The following is a 14,839-nucleotide window of genomic DNA, read 5'->3' as shown; positions in this document are numbered from 1 at the left end:
AAGGTCAAATTTTCGTCTGTCACATGGTAACTGCAACTTACCTGCAACTTGGTTCAAACAATTTATTTCATGGGCATTATCTATATTTAATTATTTCTTTATATTATACATGCAAATTCCTTTGGTAAACAATTCTGTGGGGAGTGACACAATTTCCTAAGCCTTTTTGCTCCTGTATTACAGAAAGAAGTAGCACAATAACACGAGCGTAGTCTCATTACCGCACCCAGCAATCTGTCTGTAATCAGCTTTGCATGACATGCATTGCCCTGCATCTTCTAAACAGTGTGCACTCCACTGCAAGGCAGATGTGCGTTAAGAAACAGCTTCCCAAGCCGCTGTGGCCATGCCCCTGGCCAAACACTGCAATAGCACCAGCTCCACGCTCCTCCAGCCTCTGTGCTGACACTGGGTAGCTGCCTGCCTTTGTTGGTGGCAGCCCGGGCAATAGGTATGGCTGGAAACCTCGTTGAGGGGGAAAGTGAGGCTGTGCAGGAAGGTGGGAGAAGACAGAGGGAGGTACGCCCCCTGTGTGTCCTCTAGAGCTGCTTCTCCTCTGCAAACCAGCCTGGGGAACATCCTGAACTAAGGTCTTCTGTCACGAAAACACACTGACAGTCCCTACTTATTTTGCTCGCTATATGACATACTTTATTTAGGAGAATCACTGTGCTTCAAACTCAATTAGTCCTAAATGCTATTGTTCATGTTAATACAATTGTTATTTTGATTGATAATAAAAGCCTACACTCCATAGTAAAAGCAGCAATGTCGGACACAAAGACATGACAAAATCTATAACCTGACCCTTTAAAACCTGCCTTGAACCATCAGGCTTGACTTACGAGACTAGTTACAATAGCGCTTCATGCAAAAAGCATTAGGTTAATGCTGGATCAGGCAATGTTGCCAAACACACCCTGGCATAATTAATCAAGAATATTTCAAAAACAGATCACCTCCAAGAGGTTATTGATTTCCTGTCACGACACGTTTTCCTTATGAGGTGCTACAATGCTATGTATCTGAGATGTGCTGGCATGTATTTTTCAGTGACTAAGCCTTGATCTATCTTCCTGGATTCCTGCCACTGGTGCATTGACATCTGCAACTACTCATGTTTGACAGTCTCATGCATGAGCTATGTGGCTTCCAAGTTGGATGGGATTAGTACAGGAGACTTTCTGAATACTTCAAATGTAATTGAAAGCAGATAAATACAAGGGTCTCAAGAGGGTGGCATACTTTGTACAAATGGTATCACATTCAATCATGCATATACATGCTTAGAATGAGAAAGATCGCAGTGTTAACCAGCATAGTATGCGAGGAAGTTTTCCCCCTTGTTCTAAAATACATAGGAATCCTGGTAATGTCCCATTTTTCTAAACTCCACATATACTGCATGGCTGAAGTGTGGCTGCACAAGCACGCAAATGTACACATTTGGGAGAAGGGTCACGGGAAGAGGAACATGTTTTGAGACTGGCAGGTGTTTTGCCTTTCATTCATGCTTGAACTAAGGCACTTGTCTTCTGTGAGCCATGCCTGCTATATGATGACAGCTGAAGACAAACTACACATCAAGTAATCTCAAGATTATGCCGTTATAATGTAAAATGTCAGCAAATGAGAAATGATCTTTTCTATTAGAGCAAAATTCAACTTTATTCCTTACATAGAGCACATTTTTACTTACCTGTTTTTCTTGGTGAATGTAGACATTGATATCCTCATCTGTAAATGCATGTTTGTATATATTTACTGAATATTGTAAAATAGAGGATGTAAACTCTGCTGTACAGAGTTTATCTTCTACGTTGCCTTTTTTAGATTTTGAACTCTGCAAAAACAAGTAATCTTCCTTTATTGCAGATAATGCAGAGCTTGATAAACTCTTCTAATGGGAAATAAACTACTGTTTCCTGCTGTCAAATACCTATTGAGGATTGCAGTGATGGGTAACATATGTACAAGAGGGCTATGATACTGAATATATGTGATACCAAAGGGCTTCAAGATAATCAGTTTGTAGCAGAGCTACAAAACTTCTCCATGTTGTCTTGCAGACTCTGGCCTGATTTTTTCTGTTCGCTTTAACCTTGGTAAGCCTGTCTCTGATTCCCTCCTTAAGAGCTCTGTCCCCAGCCAGGCTGGTCTCGCTGAGGTATCAGTGACCTGCATGGCCTTTCTATTCCAGATGTGAAACAAGAAGAGATGGAGATGTGATGTGATTCTTCTTCTTACCACATGGTAGCATTTTTCCTAGTAAGGAGGGCAGCAGAACTGTAGCATGTGGTGTGGTTCCTCAGAGAGCAGCAGGTGAGGGGAGGAGTTGCAAGAGGATAAGTGGTCTCATGTCTCATACACTGGGGAACCCTGGAGAAAAGAGGACTTCCTACTCTGCCTGGTGTTGCAGCTCTGCCATGGAATGAAGTCCTGAAAGACTTCTGTTTCAGCCTTCCAGCAACAGCAAATCTGCTGAGGTCCTAAGCAGCTGGTGTAAGGTACCCCTCGGTCTCCTTCCCAGGACCCTGCTAAATGTGGTCAGAGGAGTTTATCAGCTTGGTCATAATTGCAGGATCGTAATGCATTCTGGTATCAGAAATCTTACCCATATTCCCCTACTGCTACAGGGATTCAAGACAGGACTTCCTTTGCAGCACCTGCTCATAAAACTGTAAAACAAGGCAGCTGTAAAGTTTTGCCATGTATCTTTCAGCTGGTCTGATCTCTTCTGTGTTGGGAGATGGATGCTCGTATCAGGACTGAGGTCACCCATACATGCAAGTGACTCATGACACTGTTCTTTAAAGGTTAGAAATATCTTATTTTACTGGAAGGTTAGCCAAACACTGAAGGCTGCAGTGTCTCTGTCCTTGGAGATATTCAAAGCCTGACTGGACAAGGTATAGTGCAACTGGCTTTAGGTGGCCCTGTTTGAGCAGAGGAGGTGGACAAAATGATCTCCAGAGCTGCCTTTCCACCTTGGCAACTCTGATTCTGATCCACGATCAGAATGTTCTTGGGAACATGATCTATGTTCCCAAGTGCCTGTCTGTTTGGTTACTGGCCTTTACATCCAGTCTTGTCAGTCCTCCCTACCTCTTCTTCCATCTCCCCTTCCTGGCCAGGACTGGGACCATAAAAAGTTGCTGCATTTTTATGCATGGTCTCGATACTATCTCCTTGGTTCTCTGGGGTGAGAGCAGAAAGGGAGAACTGAACTGCCCTGACCTGCAGCATTTCACCACTGTGTACTTAAGAAATCTCTTTTGTTCACACTCAAGGTATTTTCTAAATACAACAGTCCTGTAATTGTCAACACTTTGTAGCTGAGGAACAGAGAGACAAGAGGAAGGCCTCAGCTCCACATGCAGTTTCCTCATCGTTAATGATCACACTGTGTGTGACTGTGTTTGAGGTGGAAGATTATGGAGATGCTTTTCAGGTGGGAACAGATTGGTCAGTCACTGGATGTGTTTCATAATGTTAGCTATAACATCATTCTGTTTCAGCTAAAGTACTCACAGTGTGAGAATTGCAGAGTAAACCCATACAAACGGGGATGATCTCTACAGACATTCATTGGTGAAGAGAGATAACAACAACCCTGACATGCCTGAGACTCACTCTTACAGAGGCCATACACTGGAGAATGGCATCTGCTGGGAAGGGGAAAATGCACATTTGATTAAGAGCACCCCAATTCCACAGCAGCAATATTTTCCACTTGGAGGGCAGTAAGACTAATCTTGCTGCTAGAGGAAAGACAAGGAAACCTGGCCAAGATGCTGGTGTGGAAGCCAGGGTGGCTGGCTAGGCGGGCACAGAAGGTAAGGGAAGAAGATATCTGTTGCAAAAAGCAGGTTTACTGTGAAAGGCTGGTTAAGGCCTCCATCTCCAGATCCAGATCCAGCTGCACAAACTGAGACTTGCTTGAAAGGCAGATTTGGGCCTTCACCATGCCTGGACATCTAAGGTAGTAAGAGCACATGGTGTATATAGCAAGGATGGAAGAAGCCATTCTACCAGGCCCGAGAAGGAGGACTGAGTTAAGAGCATTGCAAAGACAGGCCAGGAGGAAAAAAGACTTACCTAATACTGTCAACTTATTGTCAGTCACTGGCTTTCACATGTTACATGCTTATTTTTTCACTCCCATCAATAAAGCTGCCTTTGCTTTAAGCCCATGGAGCCACTGCTAGCAAGTATCTATACACTGCTTATTAGGGGCACCCACGTGTGTGATTCACTTCTGCAAGTCTGTATGTGGGGTCCCGAGCCAGTGTTATTTTCAGCAAGAATACCAAAGTGATTGAATCCGGCCCGTTCTACTGGCAACAGCACTTGATAAACAGGTTACATGAGGTACATCCATGCCAGGCTGGGAACTTCAGTCCTTTTGTTTCTCCTCTGGTGCTGCGGCTACAACACGTTCTTAGTGTGTTACTGAATTTTCCCTTGCAGAAGTATCTGTTTTTTGTGTGTTTTGTTGTTGTTGTTTTTGGACTGGTGTTAGTATTCTAATTACTTGACCTATTAGCCTCCAAAACTGTGGGGTATTTTTGTTTAAGAATCTTTTTTTAGTCTTGAACCAACTTCTTAACACTCTCCATTTTTGAATAAAATTAAAAAAAAAAAAAGACTATCCCTCAGATAAAATGTCCAAGAGCAGCAGAACTACTAATAAAAGGCCTGAAACTACATTATAGTCCTTCAATAAATCCTAAACTTTAAAGAGGTAACCCTAGTAGATGCTATCACTTCTTTCTCACCTCAGGAATACCAGTTACTATTTTACCATGTTGCCATTTTACTGCAAGCAAAAAAGCAAAACAAAACCAAAAAATCTGAGCTTTTAACAAAGGGATGAGAAGTATACTGAGGTTCCAGCCAGCCCCCCTATCACTGTGGGACCAGCAGGGATTACTATAGTACAATTCCTTGTCATGTGGTATATTTTCAGTTTTATCAATAATTAAGTTATCTTTTAATTGTCACTATGCTCTATAAAACTCCTCTTTACCCTTGTTAGATTTCTGTGAGGCTTGTAAAAAAAAAAAAGTAAGTAAAAGCACTTTATCTGTGAAGAAATGCATGCAAACAAAGAAAGAGCATCTTGTCTAAACCAAAGCAAGGGGAAATCCATCAAAATGATGGATTTTGTTCTGGAATGTGGGTGTTGGCAGTGCCTTCGGCTGGGCTCAGCCCATGTCACCACACCTCTTCCATGTCCGGAGGTCAAACTCGGAAAAGTCCTGGTGTGAGGTCCACAGCTACATAAGGGCTTGAAGGTACTGACCTCATACGTTCATGGCAGCGGGAGAAGAAAATCCCGTGGATAAAATCCAATAGTTTAAGCACCCAATCTAAGCACGTTATTTAAAATAATTTTATTAAATATGAGTGTATCTGCCTCTGTAAATGTCAACATAGACATGCTAGAAGAAGCACGAGAGGAAAAGCCAGAGGAATATTTGGGCTGTTGCCTGTTAAATTTATTCTTGTTCTGACCTCTCTCTGCTGTTGAAAGCAGAGAGCAACTGGGACTTAAAACTAATGGACTGCAGCTCCAGGGCAACTTTAGACAGGGTCCATGAATGTGAGCCCAGGGTTTGCAGCATGCATCTCGGTGACTCATGTGACTGGGATTCAAGGATTCATGGCATGCCTTCAGCTAGGCATATCTTGGGAAGCAGAGAGGATGCAGCAGTAGGTTAGGGAGCCAGGCAGATCACAACAATATTTGGGAGGGAGTTGCTGTACTGTTTCCAACCTCCCCTTCCTAGGAAAAGTCACAACACATTTAGGAATAACCACAAGACCAAGGAAGCTAACAGAAACTGGCACTTTGGTCTCCCCCTCCGGTCAGCCTTCGGAAGGGATGAAGGAGCTGAAATGACTCCAGCAACATTAGTGGCTGACCTCAGGATGGCTATGGACGTACTACAAAGCGTCGTGCCACGACCGACATCTGAACAGACGCTAGTTCCATCACCCCCACGCAACAGCTGGGAACCTGGCAAACAACAGCCAGCCTCTAACACGCCCCATAGCAGGGAAGCACTGCCTGTGTTTTAAAGAGGACCGAGCTATCACAACTGGAATTATTGGCATGCTACCTAAGTGGCAGCACTAGGAACTGCGTCTTGATCCTTCAGGAAACCTTCTCTGCGGACCGTTCTCCTCTGCTGCAATAAAAGCTCCTTTTTTATTTTATTTTTGCCAAAACGTAAGGAATTCTTCTCACTCTGCATCTGGGAGAGGTCAACAGCTCCTCTAACCAGTAAATCCACGCCTGAGAGTTGAGGATTGCAGATTAATTAAATTGTAGGTATTCAGTTGTTTACAGCTGGTTTTGTGCAGGGAGGGTTAATAAAAAAATCTTCTATTTTTCAGAAAGGAAAGCAGTGTGGATTTAGGCTTTCTTTAATCTTGAAAGAAAAAAAAGTATTTGCAAAAAAAATCTGTTTTTTTCCCCTTAAAATAAGAAAAATAATTAAAGTATATATTTGATTTCAACTGAAAAGCCATTTTTCATTAAAAAGTAGCCTGAGTTTAATATGTGACCAGCTCTGGTGGTAAAGTAATTGAACAATATTATTGAAAAAATGTCCCGGTGCCTACTAGAATTCCTTTGTGAAGAACAGATGCATCTAGTGGGACTGAAATATAGTTGAAATAGGAGAAAATATTTGGAAGACCTTGCTAAAAGTAATTTTTCATCAAAGACATTAGCACTCTATTTGTCAAAGCATTCAGAAAGCTCTTTAATTCTGCTAGACTTGTTGTTAACATTGCTGCCTATGTTGGGACAGTAATAATCTCCCATTTAATAAGAAGCCACATTATTTAATTTTGGGTGAGGATTTGCAAATGGCAGTCTATTCATTCATTTATATATTCCAGATGTATTTAATAGTCTTCAAACTGCTTGGGGCTGAAAGTGGGGAAACAAAAAATAGATTGACTGGAATATGGCAACAGTCTTCAGTACATTATACCATGCTTTCTGCCCTCTGAGGAGTCTGAAATCATTTCAACTTCCATTTTGCTGTCTTGGTTTTATTGAGAGGAAGGAAACCTCTAGACCTGACCTCATTTGGGAAGAGCAATCACCACCTGAAGCGTTCTTTCTCTTCCTACATTTATCCATCTTTCCTCCATGGAACTCCTCTTTACCTTTCTGCTGCCAGCCTCACATTGCCTGGGTGCTGCTCTGCTCCTCCAGCCTCTCTGTGCTTGTGTGGCATGGTGTGAGGAAAGGTGTTAACATGGGCTTCATCACTGGATGTCGTGTCTGGCCTTTGGTGGAGAAGAAATCCTCCTTCTTAATGCTGTGTTCCAGCAGCAGCTACAAGAGAAGCTGCCTTGTCATTCACAGCCACAGCGAGAGGCAGGCTTTCTAGAGACAGCGCAGCTATTAAGTCCTCCTAAGAGGAAAGTTCATGGAAGTTGGAGAAAAAGCATTCTTGGTTAAGGATGCTCAGGTTTAAAATGTGCAGTGAGAAGCAAGTAAATATGTCATCATTGGTATTTTCAACAGTGGGAAAGCCAATATTTTCCCAGTCTTGTAAGGATGAAAAAAAAAAAAAAAGAGAAACTGGAAGCAGTGGTAAAAAACAAACCTACTGAGCACCCTAAACTCAGGGAACATAAAGGATCCCAGACAAAGTGCAGAATCCACTAGAGACATTGCATTACACGTCTCAAGTGCCAGTTCTTGCTACTAATACAGCATGAGGTATTTATGCTCCCTGCTTACTTCTCAATGAGAGATGGGCAACTTACCTTGCATCTCGAGCAGGCGTGTGTGAGGCAAAAGCATACAGACAGACATAGCAGATGGAGAACATATGAGTCAAAGCACGCTCTGTAAACAGAAGTTACAGAGGAAGATAGGTGGAACGAAAATTATTTTTTATTAAGTGCTCTTAGCATGTCCTTAGGAGCCAGTTCCTTTAGCATTAGGAAACAGTTCTTCTTGTAAGGAACTCCAAACTATTTGTTTTACTGATTGCTTTGGTAGAGATGTAAGTTTTGGGAATCCAAACTGTAAGATGAAAGTTCAGCACTGATAATGATGTTTGCGTAGGATGTATGTATCTTAGCCTGGAGGCTGACACAGGCTGAATACATAACATTCGAGCTGTGCATTTCAAAGAGAAGATACACAGCTTTCCAACATTTTCTCATTTCCATCTCAGCTTTCCATTCTTTTTAAATGTCTTCTTAGGGAAGAATGAAAGATGAGGCAAGTTCCTGGATATTGCTTTTTTTCATTCACTGACATTAAGAAGAGAAAATGGCAGAAAGATAAAATGGGAGGAAGAAAACCCATACTGGTAAAAATCCAAAACACTGAAGTTTAAGTTTTGATAAAAACCCAGAGATTTAGACAACAATTATGAAAATGAAAAGTTTCTGCCAAAGGACAATGGTTTATTTTCTTTGTTGGAAACAGCTTTTAATAATTCTATTATGCATTTGATACCTTCCAACTATAAAGTGCTATCGGTGCAAAAATTTTAAATTGAAACAAGTTACATAAGGTATTTAAATTATAATGTCCATAGATAGATATATTAGTATATACTGTCTATATAAAACTCCTAGCATTTTACAGCTAAGATTTCAGCAATCTTAAAATGTCATGCATCTGCAAAATACCATACTTTGTTGTTTTCACCATAAGCACATATGTCTGAGAACTATATGGACCTTCTAAAGATCTTGACAAAGTATTGTGGTTTCTAGAGGTACACTAGCTCTTTATAATATTTCCAGAAAGAAATTTGATGTAAAGCCTGCATATAACTAACCAGTAAATGTACGTGTCTCCTGGCAGGTCACTTATTCTCAAGGTTTCTACCCAAAGATGAAGTCCTAAGATTCACTCTGCTTTCCCTTGTCTCTGCTCCTCATGTTTGAATTCTGATGTTTGCTTGCTGAAAGGATGAGTTAGCTCAGAGTTAATGGTGCTATATTTTACCTGCCTGAAGAATGGCCAGCAGAGAGGGCTGCTTTTATTTCCTTTAAAGCCACGTTGCCATAATATTCTATTGCATTTGATAGTCAGATGACTCTTACAGTCCACATAGAACTGGAAATGATGTTACTGCTTCTGTTGCTTAAATAGTCTTTTTTCAAAATGACTGGATTACCTAAAACCACTTAGATAACCTTGGTGCAGTTTAGATATACAAGAGAATTTAGTATAACCGATGTTTTCTGCCAAATGTTATTTTTTAACACTTCCTCCTATGAATCCTAAACCCCTTTTTGTTATTCATCTCACTAACCATTCATGGATGAATGGCAATTGCTGAATGTCTCAGAAACAACACCTTGAAAATGTCATTCAAATCAATTTCTCAACAGCATGAGAGGCTAGGAGGTAATTCACACTTCTTTTATAATAATATTCTATAAGAGGTACTGTAGTCATTTGCCTTCCCCCACCCCCTCCAAAAGTAAAGGACTATAAATTCATTCTCATTTAGCGCAGCCAAATGTAACAGGCTGAGAAAAACACTGCAGGCAGAATATACTACGAAGACTGCTAAGCTGTGGGAAAAAAACACCTCCACTATTGCCCCAGAACTAACCCGTTCCCCCAGAGCAGCAGGCGCATGAGGAGAAGGATTCTGCAAGGCAAACCTGGAAAATTTCCTTCCTCCTGTATGGAGCAATCTATCCACAGCCAGCAACTCCAAAAGCATCTAAGCCCAGTGCCTTGAACGCTGCCTCCTTCCATCAAGAGGAGTTCAGAACCCGCTTTTGTCCCCCAAATATTATCTACGTATGAACACCCCCAGGGTCCTTCTTCCTGAAACTTCCAACAGGACATATACATTTTAGGGTTTCAATGATCTCCTGATCCTCAGATGTCAAGACACTCTTATTCCAGCATTCATTAATATCCAGCTCTGCCCTGACTCTAAAGCAAGCAGTGGTTCAAGTCCCAAAGCTGGGACAAAGGGATTAGAAACCCTACGGCTAAAAGACTGTTTCTTCCTTTCAGGTGTCAGCTGGTGGATGAGGAGGTACCAGCTAAGAAGCTCGTACCACAAGATCAGTCCCACATCTGACATTTGAGATCAGTTTCTGGCAGCCGCACCACGTCCCCTAAGCACCCTAAACCACTGCAGCAGCAGATTTGAACCACAGCAGAAGAAGGAACGAAGCAACCAAACCCAAACCATCTCTTTTCAAAGTCTGCATATATTACTGAGAGCAGGTGTAAAAAAAATACGCTGCCTCTTTGCCTAATCAGACATGCAGACCAGGCACATTCCTGTAAGTCAGTTACTTTCAGGCAAAACCTCTGATAAATCTTGCAGCTAAGGGTGGACCCACTTTTTAGCACAACATTTGAACCTGAGCTCTTTGCTTCTGGTGACTTCATATGAAGGATGCTGGCACCACACAGTCAAGGACGCCGTAGCTCAAACTCCTCTCAAGGTGGACGCTGCATAATCTCTCTCTCATTTCACACACAGAACAGAACAGCCTGCACTTGCCGTGAGCCTCAGCCTTGCAGGACTGTCGGGGAGCTGGCAGATATTCTGCTGTATTTCAGTGCTTCTCCAGCTCTCCCTGTTAGAACAGCTTCGCGCTCTTTTAGTCTGACTGGTGCCTCACGTAGGAAAGATTACTCTTCCCTTCCATCATGCCTGGAAGCAACAAAGCAGACTTGCAGGCCAAAAAAAACCCAACCCAACCCTTTTGAATTCTGTTTTTCAGCATTTTCCATGACGATTCCCAGTCTCCAATACAAGGCTGAGGAATTCATCGCGTGCTCAGCTGGTAAGACATTCTTTTCCCCACAGCATATCTGCTAGCACTGCTGAGCAAGAGCACCACTGTGCAGCATCTCCCTTGTCATGGAAGACATACCCTGGGGAGAAGGGGAACTTCTACAGTGCCGTTTTCTGGGCTGCTGCACAGCCAGATAGGGCTCAGGTAGGGCAGGGAGCTTCCGAGGCTGCCTGGGATGAAAGCAAAGCTTTCACCTTTTCCTGATGTATCAGGAAGAATTTCTGAAGTGAATTGCTCGTGTTCAAAGGCTTGGACCTACCCACAGAAGCAGTAGAAAATTTAAACCCGCTGTGGTGCTCCGTAGCTATTGAGCTGTTCACACGGCCTGTCCTTCTGTCCCACCAGCGAACACTTCCTGTTAAAAGAATTTCTGGCAGGGCCGCTTCATTCTGTGCAGGGGGCAGAAAGTCAATGCACTGATTAGCAGTCGCTTTGCTAAAGAGTATCCCACAAATCAGGTCTCGTCTATCTGTTTGCCTTCACATTTCTTCTGGAGCCTCTATAATTAATTTAAACAGATATAAGCACTTCTTCTCCTCTCCTTTTTGATGCCAGCTCTTCCAACAGGCTGTGCACTGAAGCTGCAGCAATTTCAAAGGCTTCCGCTCCCTGTGCAGAGTGGAGCAGCTGCAAGAATAGTTTTTTGAAGAGGAAATGGCACCCAATGGGACTGGCAGGCGGCTGCGAGCCGAGCTCAAACAGCCCCCGAAGTCCTTGGGAGCATCTGAGGACATCAAAAGACAAAAGATCCAGGCTGGGAAAAGCCTGAAGAATTAATTTAACAGAATCCCCCCCCAACCCTGGAGCTTTCTTCTTGCAAACAGTGCATCTGGGAAGAAGTCTTCCTCACATTTGGTTCTGATGATCCCACTCCCATTGAAACGCTGGAAATACAGGGCTGCACGAGGGGCAGTCGCATTCCTTGTTAGTTTTTTAAGTTACAAGTGTTTAAATGGATAAATCTATATAAAAAAAACTGCAGTCCTGTATATCGTTAAAAAGCTAATATATTTCTATTAATATAAATGTAGTTAATATAAATAAGCATACTGCCATATTTCAATGTGACCGTAAACTACTCACGGTGCTTCATGCATGTGTAAGTGGTTAACAGATGGACTCATTGACATGATTGATCTCAATAAAACTGTACTTTTTATGATAGCTGGCAAACATTCCTCTGTTATTTAGAACACAGCACACACATTCTTCCTATCTTGTTTAAGAGATGTATAGAAAACAGTACCTTTGTTTCATATACATGAGCTTGTGCACAGGTGCACACGTCCTCTCCTCCCAAAGTGTGTAAGGTCAGTGACTTGGAGTCGAACTTTGTAACCTATGTGAACGTCTAGAGCTGATCCAACAGGCTTCAGACTGAGCAGCAGGGCATTCGCTGAAGCCCTGTGGCCACTGCCACTCCTGCAGGACTACCATAGCTGAAGCACGCTCTTGAAACAGCAGTCAATTTTCATGGCAGGCTCACAGATCAGAACTATTAGACCAAACGCATGTTCTTTTCTGAAAGCTGCATGCTTCCTTAATTCCCTATGTATAAATAGATGCCATTTTACTAGACTCTGCTACCGCACATCATCGAGAAGTTGTCTAGAAAAAGAACTGACACAACACATCCTGCAAAAGCCTCTTCTTTGTCAGATTGCACTAATTATACACCCACTGCATCAAACTTCTCCATCTTTGTCCTCCTAACTGGCAAATTCTGTCTTTCCCCATCAATTTCACACCACTCTTCTCTCTCTTCACTTCTGAATTTTGCTTTTCGATGAATTTAAGTTCACATACGTACAAGTCTGAGTTAAGCAGTGTGCAGACATATTGTGCATGCCTGTTTGTGCACCCAACTCTGCACACCAATTGTCACAGATCTGGGCAGTCTTTTTTCTGAGACCTTGCTGTGTTCGGCAGGACAACACGGCGTACTGTCAGGAACTGCCCTGAAACAATTTTGCTCTATTATCAGTTTTACTTTGTGATTAACATTATGCCACACTGTTCTGGTATTGTCCAACAAATTATGATATGGCATTATATTGTGACTATTTATTATACATTACTATGAATCAACTAATAAACTTAATTAAAAACATTTCACTCTTCCTAAGCATATAGGCTGCTTAACTGAGTTATTACATGATGTGGAAAAATAATACAGGGAACTAAGATGAGCTCGGTGGAATAATTTTCACTGGCACATTTCTCTCTGAAGTACAAGGTACACTGATACTCCACGACATTTCACTTCTTAGTTGTATTTTAGAAGTCTGACAGGGTCAGGTGTTGAGAGACAAAAATCCCACAGCCAGTTGTTTAACTTAGGACAGCAAAATTAAAATGCAGAGCGAGAAATAAACCAAAATGGTCTCATACTTGAATGGAATATAAACATGCTGCTTAATTAGGTCACTAAGCATATGTTTGTTTACTTGGATATTTTCTCTCTGGCAGTTCATCTTTGGGTAACGCAACTACCTCACTTCAGATAGGGGAATTCCCATGGCAAATAACATAAAATTTATAATTTGGGGGCTGGAAAAGTGTATTTATTAGCACTATGTCAAGCACTTGATAATGAAGAGAGCTGAAGTGTGAGAGCAATATGTAGCTCACCGGCTTCTGTGTTGGATTGGTGTCCGCACAATATTTTTGCTTAGGACAGCAGAGCCATCTTAGGACAGCAGAGCCAGCAGGGAGCTGGCTGTGACTCTGAATTTCTGCCTGTCCCTGATTTACCTTCTTGATTGATTCCAAGGCAGAGATGGGTGTTGGAGCTTCTGATGCCTAATCTGTACATATGGAAAATCTTCCTGTGTTGCAAACTCAGAGGCGCAAGCAATCTTGCCGCCTACATTCACCTCAATCCCTACATAATTTTTTTTGGAAGAGCTGCAGAGGAGAAGCTTTGAAATCTTGCACTGTTCCCCTAAAGCTGACCAAGGAATTAGAAAATAATTACAGCTTTTAAAGTATTCCGTACAGTTGATCTGAACAGAAACGGCATCAGCAGCTTGGAGTGCCAGTCTGCGTTCAGAGGGACCCTCTCCCTAAAGCTGTCTGCAAGCAAACTGAGTTCCTGATTTTATTTCAACTGAACAAACTCCCATTAGTCCACTGTACCCTGAAGGCATGAAAGCTACCTCTCAGCTTTGCAGTGTTGGCTAATCCTTTCTGCTGCAGCACATGGGGCCTAGAAATCCCTCTATCAGCTGTGCACATGCTATCTAAAGCAGAGCCTTTCTTTAAGAGTTGAAGAAAGCCAGTCACTAGGAAGAGTTGGAGAAGCATGCTTTACTACTGTGATTCACAACTATCTGCTAATGCTGAGGCTCAGGAAGGAAATCCTGAAGGCTGGGATTCACAGGAACATCCACAGGCACAGAAATGCTAAGCCTGACCCCTTCTGCTCAGAGCCCTACCATCTTGTCATTACTCTGTTCACCTCCTTTCTGGCTCTGTCACAGAGTTCCCTCTTTTACCAACCCCTACACAACTCTCATGGGACTTTAGTCCCATCCCTTACCAATCACTCTGTGCTGCATCCTCATCCACCTGCTTTCCACACGGTTGTTTCTTTCCTGTCCCCCATGCTCACTACCAAGGAACTGGTATGGGTATAGAAGAGGAAGGTTTGCAACAACTCAAAGGCCTCAGATTGCCACACACATCTAAGAGTCTTTGATTTGGAATCCTGTGCTTAAGTCCTGGCTTTCCCAAGGAATATGGGACCAGCCACTCAAAGTCAGAGCTCTGGCATGTCACAGCGCCATGAAAGTGTAACATGTTTTGAGTCCTGCCTGGGAAGGGGTGTCTCTTGCACAAGGTTCACAAGGAAATCCGTCAAGCAAACAGCTTGAATGTTGCTGTTTCATTCATCATGGGCAACAAACCTGACTGCTTGTAAACAACATTACATCACTTGAATCTGCATGTTGCAACAAACCTGCAAATTATTTTTTTAGAAAAGCGTGTTATTTGTAGATTCTGGAGATGTATT

The 14,839-nt window shown here is 42.4% G+C and overlaps 1 protein-coding gene and 1 long non-coding RNA gene across 4 annotated transcripts in view; one reads left to right on the top strand and one right to left on the bottom strand.

Annotated features, from left to right (window-relative positions):
- AIG1 (androgen induced 1) overlaps positions 1–14,839 on the bottom strand; it is a 123,548-nt gene that overhangs the window by 20,963 nt on the left and 87,746 nt on the right. The window lies entirely within an intron of this gene.
- Positions 6,155–12,925, top strand: LOC121067463. The gene is made up of 3 exons (XR_005818301.1): positions 6,155–6,333; positions 10,750–10,812; positions 11,392–12,925. It is a non-coding gene; the product is annotated as an uncharacterized LOC121067463 (long non-coding RNA).

The sequence above is a fragment of the Cygnus olor genome, chromosome 3 (assembly GCF_009769625.2).
Source record: "Cygnus olor isolate bCygOlo1 chromosome 3, bCygOlo1.pri.v2, whole genome shotgun sequence".
Classification (NCBI taxonomy): domain Eukaryota; kingdom Metazoa; phylum Chordata; class Aves; order Anseriformes; family Anatidae; genus Cygnus; species Cygnus olor.
This window is presented reverse-complemented; position numbering and strand designations above follow the sequence as displayed.